Consider the following 14,242-nt stretch of genomic DNA (forward strand, 5'->3'; position numbering starts at 1 on the left):
TTATAATTTTGTCCTTTAAAAACAAGGTACATGTTGTTTGCATAAGTAATTTCTATTAAAAAATTTAATCGACATTATCCATTACACCAAATTAATACATACTTAAAATTTAAAATCAAAACAATTAAAATCGCAAGGACTTGTATGAAAATTCTAAACTAATTGAGCCCATTTGTTTATTTCATTTTGCCTATAAATTAAATAATAATAAATAAATAAACCTATTTGAGTTCATCCTGCAATTTCAACCTTAAAATACAATGCATCATCCAACCACTTACTCATACAATTTGTTAAAATAAATGTATTATTGATTGATATTTTGATTGATGTGTATTGATTTGTATGTTACAAGCTATTATATAGGAGAGGTGTGAGGTAAGTGAGTGGTGGTAGTGGATGGTAGTGGAGGTGGTGGGTGGTAGTGGAGATGGTAAGTGTGTTAGGTTTAGTGGAGTGAATGTAGTGGGTTAGGGTAATGGGTTAGGTTTAGTGTACATTAACAGCCCCCCTCAAACTCAAGGAGGATAGGCACTAGCCAACTTGAGTTTGGAGAGAGTCACAAAACAGAAAAATAAACTGATAAATAAAACAGGATAGGAGACACGGTATGGTCGTGTCAGACCGATGTAGCAGACAGTTTATGGGGTCATGTCGGACCGTTGTAGCAGACAGTTTACGGGGTCATGTCGGACCGGTGTAGAAGACAGTTTACGGGGTCATGTCGGACCGTTGTAGCAGACACTGTGTGGTCGTGTCAGACCGATGTAGAAGACAGTTTATGGGGTCATGTCGGACCGTTGGAGCAGACAGTTTACGGGGTCATGTTGGACCGTTGTTGAAGACAGTTTACGGGGTCATGTCGGACCGATGTAGCAGGACAGTTTACGGGGTCATGTCGGACCGTTGTAGCAGGACAGTTTACGGGGTCATGTCGGACCGATGTAGCAGCTGTGGTGGTGCACCGAGGAGGCGACTTAGGGAGTGCGCCATGAGCGACTTATACATGATACTGGTATAACCCCCCCTCAAACTCAAATAGGTGTGAAGATAGAAACCTATTTGAGGTTGAAACAAAGGGATTGATAAAGCTGACCGATGTAGCAGCTGTGGTGGTGCACCGAGGAGGCGACTTAGGGAGTGACACTGTATGAGTGTGTATATAGGCTGCCCAAAAAATATACATGGATGTAGATATCGAGCCCTCAAAAGTCGTGCCCTCAAAAGGTGTTCCCGCACCCTCAAAAGGCGTGCCATCAAAAGGCGTGCCCGAATGCATCAAAAGGCGTGCCATGAAAAGGCGTGCCAGTTTGTCGGCGAGAAGAGGCGCGCGATGCGCGTGGCTGCCTCGGCTATTTAACCAAGACGGAGCTGAGGCCGAGGCAGAGGCTCAGACAAGAAACTGAGAGAAACCTCTGAAGAAGTCTGCGTTGTGCTGAGAGAGAGAGGCTGTAACACTGTTGTGCTGAGAGAGAGAGTCTGTAACACTCTGTTGCGAGAGAAAATGGCTTCGTCGTCCCGTGGTCTACTTACTCTCTTTCCCGACCTCAACGAGTCCACAAGAGAGATAGCAGGTGCGGTGTCCCGTGAACCTCAACCAAACACCACTGGGTTTGCTCCGTTGAACTTTCCGATGCAGTCGGTGGAGCAAAAAATGGCTGTGCAGTCGGATGTGGAGGCCAATCAGTATACTCTGAAGGCATGTGTGGAAAGCATGACGGCGGTCACAAACTTGTCGAACCGGCTGCAGAGTAGGACAAATGAGGTGCAGCATTTAAACTCCCAGCTGGCTCTGCTCCAACGCATGTATAAGGATGCGCGAGCAGAGATAAGCGTGCTAAGGGCAGAAAACAAGGAGCTGAAGCGGAAGGCCACCGTGATGTTCCGATTTGGAGGGCCGCCATATGCTGCAGTGGAGGAGCAGGGAGTACTGATCATGCCCAGTGGAGTGGGAAACACGGAGGCAACACCGGCAAGGGCCGTCCAGGACGGAGGCAAAAAGAAGAGACCGGCGGCAGAGTAGAGAAGAAAAATCCCGCCGGGGGATGTGGTTGTTTTGTTTGTTTGTTTTTTTTTTTTTTTTTTTTTTTTTTTTTTTTTGTTTTGTGTGTAAAATAGTGATCGGGGTGAGCCCCGACATGAAGAAAATGAGTTTAGTGTGCAGTTCGTCTTCTTTTTCTTCTGCTTCTTTTTTTTTTTTTTTTTTTTTGTGCAAAAAAAAAAAAAAAAAATAATAATAATAATAATAATAATAATAATAATAATAATAAGAAGAAGAATAATAATAATGGAAAAAAAAAATGAAAAATAAAGTGAAAGAAAAAAAATAAAATAAAAGAAGATCGGATCCACGAGAGCTTGACTGTTGGGCCGAACTTTAAGAAGGCCAATAACTTCCTCTGGCCATGCAAACTGAAGGCACCATTAGGTGGCCTAAAGAAGAAGAGGAACCATTATGTTGAAGGAGGTGATGCCGGAAACCGTGAAGACTACATTTTTTTTTTTTTTTTTTTTTTTTTTTTTTTTTTGAAATAATAAGAATAATAATAATATATAAAATAAAGTGTCTTGAGTGGAAGAGGGATGTGGGCGGTGGGAAAGTGCAAAAGGTAATGGAAGATAGGTGGGAAAGTTGAGAAAGTGGTGGGTGGAAATCAAAAAAAAAAAAAAAATAAAATATGATGAAAGTGGAACTAAAAAAAAAAAAAACTGCAAGATGTATTTGAGTGGGATGGTTGATGCCTTCCCAACATTATCACGTGGGAAAAGGGAGTGTGGAGAATGGAGTAAAAAAAAAAGAAAAAGAAAAAACATAGGTTGGAGGGAAGTGAGTGCTGGTGTGGGGTGGTGGGAAGTGAAAACAATTATGGTGGGGGGACAAAAGTGGCTAAGTTGGTGGGTTAGATGGAGAGAGAGAGAGTAATAAAATATGAGAGGGAAAGAGAGTGAGAGAGTGAGTGGGTGCCCCCATGTGCTGGTTGTTTGGTGTGTGCTGGTGCAGCCGTGTATCATCCCAGAGGGAGAAGAGAGAGATCAGTGCATGTTGAGTATCCCTTATCCCATGAGAGAGCTTCATCTTTTGTGGTGTGTGTTCAGCTCCAACCCAAAACTGCCGAGAGAGTGAGAGAGCCCAAGAATAGATGCATGTGTGTGTGTTGATCTGTATCAGTGTCCTTCATGCAAGGGAGCTCTGTATGTGTGCTGTCTATGGTGTGTGTGCTCTCTCTCTCTAAAACCGTGTGTGTGAATGGTGTTGTGTGTGTGTGTTCTATGTGTGTGTTGCAGTGAAACTTCCATGGTGTGTGTATCAGTGTGTATGTGGGCTTGCCGAGAGAGAGAGAATGAGATGGCAGTGTGTGTGTGTAGCTCTGATTGGGCTGTGTGTGAGAAGTGTATGGTGACTGGGTGTGTGCATGGGTGAGTGGCGTGTGTGAGAGCCGTGGGTGAGAGAGAGGTGGCTGAGTGTGCATGGGTGAGTGGCGTGTGTGAGAGCCGTGGGTGAGAGAGAGGTGTGTGTTAGCTGGGTCTCTTGTGCATGGTGTGGGAAGATCTTGGAGTGGGTTAAGTATGTGTTACGATCAGATGTAGTTTTTGCTTGAACAGTGCAAGGCTTAATCAGATCAGATCCAGCAACCTTGGTAAACTCTTCATTTCAAGTTTATCTCCTGAGAAGAACATGAAGCAGCCAAGGTGAGTGAGATTTGGGTTTGTCCGGCGGGCGGCCAAGGCGAGATTGCCGCCCGCCGGTGGAACGAAAATACTAGGTTCTCAACCTAGCTCTGATACCATGTTAAAATAAATGTATTATTGATTGATATTTTGATTGATGTGTATTGATTTGTATGTTACAAGCTATTATATAGGAGAGGTGTGAGGTAAGTGAGTGGTGGTAGTGGATGGTAGTGGAGGTGGTGGGTGGTAGTGGAGATGGTAAGTGTGTTAGGTTTAGTGGAGTGAATGTAGTGGGTTAGGGTAATGGGTTAGGTTTAGTGTACATTAACACAATTCATTTATGAAAATGTGACCATCAAGACAAACTTCGTTAATTAATTGAATTTATAAGATTTGGTCAATATGAATGGAAAAGTAAAACAAGATATAATATTCCCTCTTGTGTAAAGAAAGAGAGGGTATAATATTCCCTCTTGTGTAAACAGAGAGAGGGTGTGAATCAATCAAGCAGTCACTGCCAAAGGTTTGTATCCTGCCCACTTACCCTTGGAAAATTATTAAGTGTTCTAGTAACACGATGTGTTTATATATTTAACCAATCACTAATTATTAATTATTAAGTATTTTGTTTTTTACTATCAACAAAAATCAATGAATCTTACGCTCTTTATCAATTACCTTTAATTTAAAGCACCGCGTGATTGTACCGAGAAACACCAAATAACTTCTCCGGGCATAAGATAAGATTAGGCTTTGGCTACTTTTCTTCCTCCACTTTGATCACTTGCATGCAAGTGCCTTACGCCACCTAAAAGACAAAAAAATATGTCCCCATCTCCCATTTCTCTTTTCTTAATATTACAGCAAAGTTAAGTGAGCGAATGTGCCCAAATAGGCTTAGAATTGATAAATTAATCAAACAAGTCTTTGTTTCATGATTAGTAAATGGGGCAAGACATTCTCTCTCTAAATTTAATCATTTCTCTCTCTTAATTTATTTTAATTATTAAATTATAGTTTGAGATTTATATGTTTCAATACAAAATGTTGACATATGTAGTTTTTTAAAAATATATATCGTTACGTATTTCTATAATATATATTATGTATTTTTACGTCAAATGTTACATAATCTTTTATTACGTTTGTGGTTCAAAATTTTGTAGTAATGATAAGTAACCACAAATTATCGTAACTCTATCAGAAGATTAGATAATATTTGTCACAAAACTATGCATAATGTCTGCCACATAAATTTGTAACAAGTTGCATACTATACACATTGTACACTGAAATTTTTTTCCTTTCCATAATTCAATAATTAAATAAAATACATTAAGATAACAAAACCAAAAAAAAAAAAAAACATTGCAAAGGGAGAAACATTGACCGAAAGTCAACGAATCGAGCGGAGGCCGTCCTGTGATTCTGGCTTTTGAAAGCTGCTTTATCAAATTGGGTGGGTTTGAGTGATTACTGACAGTTTAATTAAGGACATTGTGGTTTTGTGAATGTGCATGAATATGATAGGCATGTTACAATGCACCAAATTGAAATACACAACGTGACATTATTTGATTTGTCTAATTCTTTGAAATAAACTACACATTCAGGCCAGCAGCAACATGCACACGTGTTTTCATTAGCATGTGTGTACATTCAAATTTGATGTATTGTAATTCTCAGTTGCTCTTCAACATTATATAATATAAAAGTATTAAAGAAATGAAATAAAATAAAATAAAAGATGGAGAGGACAATATAATTTGGAACGCAAGAAAGTTAATTTATCAACATATTATAGATCTAATTACACAGAGGGAAAAACTATAACAAATAAAGGTTTTAAAGATAAAAAATTTTAGATGAAATTACCTTTTAGGGATGAAATATTTTAGTTGTCAAAAGTATCATTATTATATTTTTAAAGACGAAATTGAATATTTAATAATGAATTACTATATTTTGAAACCAAAATTTTTGTTAAAAAATAAACATTTTTAGCACAAAATTGTTTTGTCCCCTAAAACTAAATTTATTAGTGATATTTTCAAAATTTTATCGCTAAAAGTATTTTTTTTTTTTTTATGCTGTAGTGAGAGAGAAGAATATTTAAAATATATAGACGGAGCAATCACCTTTGGTGGATGCACTTCACTTAGCTAGGAACTTTATGGAAGTACTCCTCTCAATTTTGAAATAACAATGGTACATATTTAAATATATATATATATATATATAGAAAAATATTTAAAATATATAGATTAAATTTATTTTGAATGTTACTCTCATACCATATCAATTTAAAATTTACACTAAAAATTTAAATTCTGTACTTTTTTTCATTGTACTTGGTATTTTTATTTCTCAATTTTGGGTGGACTAGTTTGTTGGGACCAATTTGTGTAAAAGTTTCAGGTTGGGACAGTCATTATGTTTTGGGATATATAATGCATGCATGTAATTTAGTCAAAGATGTGTGATGAACTCAGTTATACGTCGTGGTCACAAATAGCTCTGATTCATTGGTTGTTAATGATAAACACAGTAGGAATTGGAAACAACATCAAAATTGGGAATTTATACAAATTAAATATATTGGTGAAAATGGATACATAATCTAGATTCAAGGAATTGTGCTATAATATCACTATGTCATATTCAAATTAAATTGATTTAAATCTTTCTGTTTTTTTCTATTTTCTTTTCTTCTTCTTCTTCTTCTTCTTTTTATTTTTTATTTTTTTTTTGTACAAATCGGTTTTATAGATTTTCCATCAGAAATTTTATAATCTCAATCACAAAATTAAGACCATCAATTTAATTTAGAAGGTCATTATTTTTCAATGCAAAGATTGATAATTTTCTTCCCTATTATAAGGTTTTGTTGTGTTGTTTATTTCTACTCCATTATGTGACTATTTCTTAGGTTGATTGTTAGGCTAATTATTGAGCTTATATATATATATATATATATTATAATTGTTTGGTTGTAATTCTCTTCATATTGCAAATAATCTCACTTGCCAACCAAAAATATATGTATATACACTGAATCAAAAATAACATATATTTTGTACTAGCCAATATTACACCAACTGGTTTTATCAATTTTCCATAGGCACTTCTAAAATCTTAATCACAAAATTAAGACAATCAATTTAATTTAGAATGTCGTTATTTTTCTTGGGCTATTTGGTTTTTTTTTTTTTTTTTTTTCATGTGCGCGTGTGTTGAGTGTAGGGGTATTGGTGGCATAAAGAAAATACTAGAGATTTAATGATACCACTACAAACAATTAGGGTGTGAGCTCATCCGATGGGTATACCTAAAATATAAATTTTAATTTTAAATTTATAGTATATTTTTTATGTTATTTAAGTGATGAAAGTGTTATTTAAGTAAGTGAAGTGAATAATCTTAGGTTCAAATCCTATGCCCCTCTTCTAACTACACTTGGCATAAGAAAAGAACGCCACTTGGCAAAAGGAGACCAAGTGGAGTGTTCACTTTCAATCTATAATATATATATATATATATATATAAGTAGTGTGTTTCTCATGATTTTTGAAGGTGTGTGAATTCCAAAAGGTGTTTGGTTGTTCAATAAATGTAGGTTACTGTATAATATTTAATAAATTTGGAAATATATTTTCAGAATACAAAAAAAAAAAAAAAAAAGTAAAAATTATAGGTGCTCTTCAGACTTTTTAAATAGTAGTAGATTATTTGTTAGTTTTGTATTTTTCCGTTTAGAATATAAATTTCTTCACAATTATGTAAATATTTAGCCCCAAAACAATCTGTGGGCCATTATGTAACCCAGACCCTAAAACTTCTAGAGTAGGCCTATATGGAGAGCCAGCCCATGGACACCACCACCCCTAATGCAACAGAGCTTCTCAAGTGAAAATGCTCGCAAGATATTGGAGTTTCTTTTCTTTCACATTTCCTCATAGGATAGGCGAAGAAGAAACATGTTAGATGTAAATCAAGACATTCAATATGAATTCAAGAGAAATAAAACTAAACATCTTGTTATTAATGGGTGTCTTTAATAATGAACAAGTTAAAAACATTAAAAATATAATTGTACAGTTTTCATAAAAATGTTATAGATATTTTCCCTATAGATATATGTTTAGGCACTCATAATGACCTGTTTTGTCACATTTTTAACACACAATTGACTTATTACAATAAAATTTGGAGTTCGGAGTGGAGATAAATTATAGTATGAAAAATAAATTTCTACTTGATAAGGTTTTTCAATTCCACACGAAATTATCTGTTCATTGTATACCAAACCAAAGTGTAATAAATAAAGAATATACCACCATTTAGGCCATGTTTATTTGGGTGGGCATAAGCTTGGGATTGGACTAATAGTCTAATAAAATTATTAATCCGATGTTTGGTTAAACAATTGAAGTACGGACTAATTATTTTAAACTTGACTATTAGTTAAGATATGATACATAATCCAACGGATTCGTAATCCTAGGACTATTAATCATGGAAATGCTAATCCAGTCCGCCCAAACAAACATGACCTTAATGATTTGTTAATCGTTGGAACTTAGAAGTCTAAAATTAAAATCATTTGTGATTGGAGTCGTCAATGTCATTATCACTAGCACCCTTGTTACTCTTTTCACAAAATTGGCAGCTCCTCATTTTGGTTCTTTTTGCTAAATATTATATTTTAAACAATTATTTTTAAAAAATCTGAATTGTAAAACTATTTAATCAAATTAAGAAGACATTTATAGCCTTTAGTATAAAAGGGGTGTCTGGATTTTTTTATAATAAAATCTTTTTTTTTTTTTTTTTTTTTGGCCTGCATTGAATTTTTTTAGATAATAAGACAACAACAAACTAAAACAAGGTAAGGAGAGGGTTAAACCCTCTCATAAACAAGTCGAACAATATCGGCTACCAAAATGGGCCTTAACTATTTTGGGGCATCTTCATGAATTTGCAGCTCCTCAAGTTTACCCAAATAGCCTAGAATCCAATAACTTTTTTCATCTCTAAAGAGTCTTCCAAATCCACCTTTTGCCTTTATTGAATTGTTTTTAAAAACAAAGTTTTCTAATCTGGAAGCTCCTAAAAATATTTTTAAAAATATTGATGAAAAATTTATGAAAAATTCTCTTAAAAAATTTATAAAATGAAAATTAAAAATAAAAAATATATATATCAAAAACGAAAAACGCTGCAAAACAAAGTTGGTTTTTATGTGGTTGTAAAAGTCGATCCTAATCTGGCCTTTTTTGAGCTTTGACCTACCCAACTCCTTTTTACAGGCCCAAACTTTGCTGACCAGCCCAAGTAGTACAAGACCAATCAAAGTTGTATTTTTTATATCTAAAACAATTCGGTAATTATAAAATTTTGGGATTATTTACAACATGATGTATAAAATATTTGTTTTGTTACACTTTAGTTTTTAAATTTTTAATTGTTTCACTTTAATCTTCAAGTAAGCGATTTGTTATCTTTAATCCCTGACGTCATTAGCGGAGGGAGTGAGGGACCGGAAAAGTCATGTGCCCCGGATTTTGGAATGTTTTTTTTTTTTTTTAATTTTGCAAACATAAATAAAATATTTTAAATAAAAAAATTATAAAAATATTATTAGAGTGAAATGTCAATGACAAAAAAAAAAAATTGAAATAAATAATGGTTGTTTTAATTAAAAATGAAGAAACTATTACAAACCATATTATCTCTAAAAAAATTTGAATGTAACAGTCATGTCATTATTATTGACATGTAAGTATAAGTAATTTCACCATAAAGATATGAAATTTATTGGATTGTTAATTACATTTGATATGTGAGATTCACACTCTATGTGTTTATATACTATTAGTTGGTGATATCACATATCAATGATGACGTAATATTACCATTATATTAAATTTTTAATCAAATTTTGTATAAAAAAAATATATATCATTAGATAATTTATTTTAAGGTTTATATCCTTTTTTTTTTTTTTCTGTATTGTCCATGATGTACTAGTTACAAATAACATTCAACTTGTTTGGTTGTAGTTTTTAGAAAATAATTTTCAAAAAAATCTATTTTTTTATTTTTTGTATTTTAATGTTTTCCATGAATTTTTTTTAATATTTTAAGCATTTTTTTTAATTATTGTTAGACACACCTAACATAAATACACTTAAAATATATATTATTTGTGAAAAAAAAATCTTTAAAAAATACACTAAATACCAAAAAATACAAAAATTCAATATATTTTTCATATTTTTACGTATTTATTATTTTTTCACAAATATTTTACTATTTAGATACATCTAAGTACTGTGTATCTAAAAAACTAAAAAAATTGCTTAAAATTTAAAAAATATTTACTTAAAACAAAAACAAAAATACGAAAAACAAAAAACTCAATTTTCAAAAAATTGAATTCAAAAAATTGAAATCAAACAGACTGATTATTTTTTTTGATATTTCTTGAAATCAATCGTAAAAACTTATGTGAAATATTTTTGTAAAAATTTTCGATATTGTAATTAATAAGTGCTTCTTCTAATTTAATTTTCTGATTTCGCCACTAATCAAAGTCATTCAAAATCGACAAGAAAATGAGCATTTTTTAAATTACATGAAGCATAAACAAAATCAATATGATCAAATGCACAGTCTCGAGTTTTCATTTTGTAACATTTTGGTTCTTAAAATATATTTTTAATTTCTTTCATTTAGTTTCCAAAGTTTTCACTTTATTGTATTTTCGTCATCACAGGCTAATTTAGTAACTTTTTGACTATTTGGCTAAAAAAGTAGGTAAAAAAAACTTATATTTTTTTTTGGATGACTTTTTGGCTAATTACGAAAAGATGTGCAAAAAGTAGAGAGAAAAGAGAATCTTTGACTTTTTGGTATGACTTGTTGGCTTTTTGGCTAAAATGGTAACTTTTTGACTAAAAAGGTAAGTCCCCAAACGGTTCAATTTTGTTGCTTTTTTTTTGGGGGGGGGGGTTGTAAAATTATGAAAATGCCTTTCATCCCGCTACCACCGGCTTTGAAAGATGCTAATTCTAGGGACTAAAGTATAACCGGTGGTATACCGGTGGTATACTTTGGGAATCAAAATTGAACAATTAAAAAATAGACGCTAAAGTATAACATAATGCATACTTTAGAGACCATTCGTGTAATTATTCAAAATTTTGCATGACTTATTGCAAAGATCTAAAATATAAATTTTTGCAAACTAAAAGTTGATAATCATGAGTTAAAAACACTTTTTTTTCTCAACCTTCAAATAATCAATATTTTTCAATTTATTTAAATTATTTTTGTCAAATAAATTATAAATAAAAATTATATCAAATAATATAGCAGACTCTCAAAATAAGTTATAAGTAACACATAAATTATCCTAAACAATCCCAACATCCATTCTAATATATAATGTATGCAACTCAAAATTGAAATTGATTTTGAAATTTGTCCAACAATTTCAATTTTCCAAAATGTCCATAAAATTATTAACTAAAATGAGTAAACATGCTACCTCAAGCAAATAACTATTAGTTGATTTTTTAAATTCATATTTTTCATTCAGCAAATTGTGGATTTTGGGAGTGATTGGTCAAAGCAGGTTGCTGTGGTGTTTTGATGAGGACTTGGTTTTTTTTTTTTTTTTTGTCATTTTTTAATAATTCGAACGGTTTATATTGTAAAATTGGTCAACTCCAAAATCTACAACCCTAAAATCAAATTATAATTATTTTATAAAAATTATTAAAATCATATTAATCGTTTATTTTTTAAAAAAACAAATGTGCTCTTATTATAGAGTTATAAAGGTCCAATTAATTTAATTTTTTACATAAATAATCTACTCAATTAACTTTATAATATAAATGATTCGAATTAAAAATATAACGATTCGAAATTTTTTTTTTTTAATTCGAATAGCATACTCCGCGGCGGGTTGTGGTTCGCAATAGCATCCCTTGGTTAGGAAATTGTTCCTCCAAAAATATACAAATTACACACGCATACTCATTATTGCTAATGGCATTTAGAGGTTGTTTGGGATAAATTATATAAGTGTACTTTTTAATTTTTTAGATAAAAAAGTAGAGGAAAAAAAAATAATTATTTGGAATAACTTTTTAACTTTTTATAAAAAAAATATGTATTAAAATATTATATAAAATAGCAAAATTATCATATTACCCCTAATATCTCTAAATGCGTACTGACAGTGATTGAGACTTATAGCCAGTATGGTAGGCAACATTCTTCAGAGTACTGTATAGGAGAAGCTTGCTTCCAGTCTGAGATCGGACTAGACGGTATTGTTCGGCCCGTGAGGGCCTACCATAGGTCCGATTTTGATAATCAGAACCATTCAATATGTAAAACTCGTCGAGTACTATATGTTTGCAAAACATCATATTGATCGGATATCAATAGCTATCTCATCGGATTAATTTTTTGTCAATCGTTCATTTGTTCACAGTCTTTTTTTTATACAAAACTAATTTGATCATATAGTTATCGATATTCAATCAACGTGATTTTTAGTAAGCATATAGTACTCAACGAGTTCTACATATTAAACGGTTCAGATTATTAAAACGAGACTCATGATGGGCCTCCACAGGCCAAACAATACCGTTTTGTGTAAATTTTTTATACACCTGTGTGTAATTTGTACCATCACTGAGGACAGACCCATCACTATGTCATGCATTCATGGCTTATACTTTTTTTGTCTAAGGGCTAGTTTAGCATAGTCTATAAAAGATAAAAACTTAAAAGGTTATTAAAAAAACTAAAAAGTTATTACTATTCACAAAAAAATATATATAAAAAAAAATTTTACACCAAAAAAAGTACAAGTCAACTTTTGTATTTAAGTGATGGTACTGTCTGCAGTGATGGTACAAATTAGACAGGCGGATGCACTTCTCATGATACATAGGACAATGTTGCCCGGCCCGTAGGGGCCCATCACGGGTTCCTTTTTAAAAATCAGAACCGTTCAATGTGTAGAACTCGTCGAATACTATGTGTTTGCAAAACATTACGTTGATCGGATATCGATAGCTATCTTATTAGATTAGTTTTTTATCAATCGTTAATTTGTTCACTGTCTATTTTTTTATACAAAACTAATTTGATCATATAGTTATCGATATTTGATCAACGTGATTTTTTACAAGCATATAGTACTCGACAAGTTCTACACATTAATGGTTCAAATTATTAAAACAGGACCTGTGATGTGCCTTCATGGACCGAACAACACAATCCTATGTAAATTTTTTGTGCACCTGTTTGAATTTGTACCATCACTAGGGACGGACCCATCAGTATGTGATGCATTCATGGCTTGTACCTTTTTTTTTTTTTTTTTTTTTGTCTAATGTTGAAATACAAATTTCGTCAACTTACCATTATTCGAAATGGGATTCTTTTTTCTAGTTCACAAATGAAGCATTTAGTTTGGTTTCGTTAGATCTATCACCAACCTCACTCCAAAAATTTACCATTATTTGAAATGGGATTCTTTTTTCTAGTTCACAAATTGTAACGGCCCCAAAATGCATGTCACAATTATCTTTATTTAATTATGCGTGTTAATGTACACCTCCTACACCACTAAAACCTACCACTACCACTACACACCTCCACTACTCCTCACCCACTCCACCTACCACCTCCACTTTACCTACTACCACCACCCACTCTACACCTACTACTCCCAAAACCTCTCTATATATAGGACTTGTAATATACAGATAAAAATATCAATATACACAACAATCTTACATCAATTTGATTTATCATGGTATCAGAGCTTTGTTAAGAACCTCGTATTTTCGCTTCCCCGGCGGGCGGCAGCCTCGCCTTGGCCGCCCGCCGGCCCTCTCATCTTCCAACTAATACAACTCCTCCTCTCTCTTTTTCTCTCGGTGTGCAGGGGAGGGAGAACAACCCCACAACACACAAACACCCTTTACCCATATTCCGTGGGTCAGACCCGCGTTTCCATCACACTACACTTGATCAGCTTCAACAGGTGGCTATTAGCACACTGTCATCTTCGGTCTGCCATGTGACCCAAACCTCAAGACCACCATGGAAACCGGTCATCAACTCCGGCTAGACACCCAGAACGCGTCCCATGCACCTAGTCAACTCGAGCCAATCTGCAACGGCGTATAGAGTTGGACTGCCTCTGATGCAGACTACAGTAATGGTGACAGAGGTGGAGAGAGGAAGGTGGCGGACTGGCAGAGAGCTTCGACGGTGGAGGTAGTGAGGTCTTCTTCGCCATGGCTTGTATGGCATAACCTCTGAGTCTTCTCCCTCCAGCAATTCAAATCAACCCTCGATGAAGCTCCTGTCTCCTTTCTTCTTCATATACGGACAGCACCTCTTCTTCTCCATTGGAGGATTTTCAGTTGGGTATCCCCCTGACTCGCTTGCTCATGTGTGTGTTTGTCCCAAATCAAGGCTCTCTTTTCTCCCTCACGAGAGAGAGAGCGAGATATAATTGTATGTCGCAGTTGGA

This window comes from Camellia sinensis, chromosome 1, assembly GCF_055761805.1.
Source record: "Camellia sinensis isolate YWXY chromosome 1, ASM5576180v1, whole genome shotgun sequence".
NCBI classification, from domain to species: Eukaryota; Viridiplantae; Streptophyta; class Magnoliopsida; order Ericales; family Theaceae; genus Camellia; species Camellia sinensis.